Here is a 4,300-nt window from a genome sequence, read left to right as displayed (position 1 = left end):
CCCGGGTTGTGACGCACGCGGCCACGGGCGTGCGCGCCCCCGCGGAGTGCCAGCCCTTCCCTGCGCGTGCGCCTCTTGCGGCCCGCCCCTCCGGCCCTCCGGGGTCGCGGTGTTCGAGGGCTCTGGCTGCTAGCTCCCAGCGGAGCACCCAGGAATTAACTGATGAATGGTCTTCCCATGAAGTGGGTTGATTAGTGCCTTTCCCCTCGTCTTTCATGAAGATCTTTCCTTTATTCTTTCAATACACGCTCAGAGCCTGTTTGTAAGCGCTTACTGAGCACCAGGGACACAGCCAGACGCAGAAACACGACCATGTCAATGTGATTCCCGCTGTGGTGAAGCGTAGGAGCACCCACCTTAGGAGATGACATTCAAGCTGGACCCAAGGCCAGAGCAGGACCTGACCAGCAGAAGATCTGTAGGAAAGCCATCTGCGCACAGAGCACCGCAAGAGCAAAGGCCTGGTCGAGTAAGGATCACCCTGGTTGCCAGGTGAAATGATGGAATAATTCAGGAGTCTGGCAATAGGTCTGTGAGATGTCAAACCGGGAAGACCTTATAGGAGTAGGAGTTTGAGTAGTTTGAGAGCTACAGGCAGAGAAATAAGCATCGAAGAGCTCACTCAGCCAAATGTGTACAGTGAAAAAGGGGAGTAAGACCTAGAGCAGGAAAGACCTCTGTGCCTGTTCCTCCTCTTGAGCACTCTTGCCAAAGTCCCCTGGTCTAGATCTGCACACTCGGCACTGCTTGATGAAGTTGAGCAGACCACACGGCATTGTGACCCTTTGCCCCTGGAGGAGGGAGTATAGGTGAACTGGAGAGGCCAGGCTATTTCCCGGCTTGCTCCTCTCCTCTGAGATTGCAAGGGAATAGAAAAAGGCAAAGACCTTCCCAGGATGTCCATGCCACAGCCTAGGTGCTGATCAAAGGCCCGACAGGCATAGGACAAAATCCTCCTCCTTGCCAGGCCCAGCCAGGAAGAGACTAACTGTAGGCTTTGGAACCTGAAGGGCATTTGGGATAGTTAAGCACCACCTGGTAATTACCCAGTATTGATTAAAATTATCACTAGCACCTCCCATACAGGTTTTGCATACCCAGGAGCTCAGTACAGCTGGGACTGAGCTGCTGGTAGCAGAAGCATCTCATGCCTGCTGGTGCAGAGGCCAGCCCAGGCTCTAGGCTAGGCAGACCTGTGATTACAGCTATGTCAACCTAGGAGAGGAATCATGAACCATCAGCTTTATGAGGGGAGGGGTTGGGTCCAACTTGTTCCCTGCTGTGTCTTGGAGAAGGTTTACCAACTGAATGATAAGTTCCATCACAGCAAGCAGTGTCAGTGAAACTGCTCTCCTGATCTCATAGTCTCAGAAGTGGGATTCTTTGCTTCAAAGTTGTGCTTCTGATCTCAGAATATGAAGACTTCACTAAAGGCAGGTAGTATTGGGCTGGATGGGAAGGGTCCCTCAATTTTTCTCTGCTCTTGGGTAGACTGGCCCTTCCAAGTTTTCTAGGAGTCAGCCCTTGATACTCAGAAAACCTGGGTGTGACTCCCACTGCACTACCATACCTGAGTACCTGCCGCTCTTCAAGCAGTCCTATAGCCAACACTGAGGAAAGGCAAATTTACAATTCCCTTTCCTAGTTTGCCCATGTTTTCAGGTTTTATATGATTTATTTGTTTTATTTTTTATTTTTATTTTTTTGAGTTGAAATCTCACTCTGTCACCCAGGCTGGAGTGCAGTGGCACACTCACGGCCACTACAACCTCAACCTGCTGGGCTCAGGCGATCATTCTGCCTCAGTCTTCCAAGTAGCTGGAACTACAGGCATGTGCCACCACGCCTGGCTAATTTTTTTATTTATTGTAGAGACAAGGTCTTGCCACGTTGCCCAGACTGGTTGCAAACCCCTGGGCTCAGACAGTCCTCTCGTCTTGGCCTCTCAAAGTGCTGAGATTACAGGCTTGAGCCACCATGCCTGGCCTAGGTTTTATGTTTTAAAGGGAACAGGCACTTGTACAATTAAGACTCCAAACTCAGTTATAAAATAGGTGCTCCTCATCTGTCCCCATAGGCCAGCCTCCACGTCCAACCTGGCTCTCTCAACACTTGATTCCCAGAACAGGGGCTCATCTCTGCCCCTTCTGACTAGCCCTTCAGATTTGGAGCCTCCAGGGCCTTCATGAATGCCTTGTTGAGCAGGCCAAAGAAGAGTGTCCTGTAAACAGGAGAGAGCACCAGGAACCTGAGCCCCACATCTTCAACCTTTATACTGTATTTTTCCTGCCTGATTTCAAGCTTGTCCAGCTCCACCACTGGAGGTTACTATGGCAATCAAATCCACAGGCAGCCAGTAAACTGGAAAACAGCTGCCAACAGCAATTAACAGTGGGTGGAACAAGCCAAGAGCAGAGACCCTCAGAAACAAGAGGAATACCCAAGAGGAGGCCCCAGAGCTGTGACTGAACCTAGTCCTACTCACAGCTCAGCAGGCAGTCAATATCTTGCAAGACCACTAGCCACAGACATAGACATGGACACAATAGAGCCAATTCTCTGAGATGTTTACAACTATGGATGCAGAGTAGCACAGGTAGGACACATGTTTTTAGCCCAACAGCAGTGGGTCTTGATGAAAATGAACATAAGTAGAGTACCAACTGTTGCTTCCAATAAAACAATAGATTTTTTCTTTTTTTGAGTGGGAGTCTCACTCTGTCACCCAGACTGGAGTGCAGCGGCATGATCATGGCTCATGGCAGCCTTAACCTCCTAGGCTAAGACGATTCTTCTGCCTCAACCTCCTGAGTACCTGGGACTGCAGGCACGTGTCACCATGCCCAGCTAATTTTTTTTTGGTAGAGACAAGGTCTTGCTATCATGCCCAGGCTGGTCTCGAACTCCTGGGCTCAAACAATCCTCTGCCTTGGCCTCCTAGAGTGCTGGAATTACAGGCTTGAGCCATCGTACCAGCCAATTTCATGTACTCTTTTTTTTTTTTTTTTTTGAGTTGGAGTCTCACTCTGTCGCCCAGACTGGAGTAGAGTGGCCACTCCCAGCCACCGTAGCCTCGACCTGCTGGGCTCCAGCGATCCTTCCGCCTCAGCCTTCCAAGTAGCTGGAATTACAGGCGTGTGCTGCTACGCCTGGCTAGTTTTTGATTTATTGTAGAGATGAGGTCTTGTCAAGTTGCCCAGGTGGGTTTCAAACCCGCAGCTCAGGCAATCCACTCACCTCGGCTTCCCAAAGCGCTGGGATTACAGGCTGAGCCACCGAACCTGACTTCATGTACTCTTTATGAGTTTATTTTTTAAAAGTTTTCTTCTTATCTTTTCCTCCCCCAAACTCCTCTGAAGGCCCAACTTAGCCCAGACCCCCCAGCTTTTTTACCTTATGCCCTCTCATGCCCTCTGCCTACTTGGGAGACTCGGCCTCAGCAGGAATACTGCCCTTTTACCTGACCAAAAGACCACTTCTTCTCTAAACTGCACCACTGGAGTTCCTTACTCATCTCCTGACACCCCTTCACCTGACCACCTCTGTATGCCAGGCTCTCCCTGATCTTGTCCTCCCAGCTCACTTAGTACCTATCAGTACCAGTTTCTATTTCACCTTAGAAGTGTTCATGAATGCTTCTACACTGTTGGTGGGAGTGCAAATTAGTGCAGCCTCTATGGAAAACAGTGTGGTGATTTCTAAAAGATCTAAAAATTGACCTTCCATATGACCCAGCAATCCCCCTTCTGGGAATATACATAGAGGAACTCATATCATTCTGCAAAAAAGATACCTGCACATGCATGTTTACTGCAACGCTATTCACAATAGCAAAAACATAAAACCAACCATGCTGCCCATTGAAAATGAACTGGGCCAGGTTTGGTGGCTCAGCCTGTAATCCCAGCAATTTGGGAGGCCAAGGCAAGTGGATTGCCTGAGCCCGTGGGTTTGAGACCAGCCCGGACAACTTGGCAAGACCTCGTCTCTATAATAAATCAAAAATTAGCTGGGTGTGGTAGTGCATGCCTGTAGTTTTGGCTACTTGGAAGGCTGAGGCAGAAGGATAGCCAGAGCCTAACAGGTTGATGCTGGGGTGGCCATGAGCATGCCACTGCACTCCAGCCTGGACGACAAAATCAGACTCCAACTCAAAAAAAAACCCAGAAAGTGAACTGGATTAAAAAAAAAAAATGTGGGACCCGCCTGGGCAGGCGAGACCTCATCTCTACAATAAATCAAAAAAATCAGCCGGGCGTGGTAGCGCATGCCTATAATTCTGGCTACTTTGGAAGGCTGA

Source organism: Carlito syrichta, unplaced genomic scaffold (assembly GCF_000164805.1).
Source record: "Carlito syrichta isolate Samal-C Ts95f unplaced genomic scaffold, Tarsius_syrichta-2.0.1 Scaffold309885, whole genome shotgun sequence".
NCBI lineage: Eukaryota > Metazoa > Chordata > Mammalia > Primates > Tarsiidae > Carlito > Carlito syrichta.
This window is presented reverse-complemented; position numbering follows the sequence as displayed.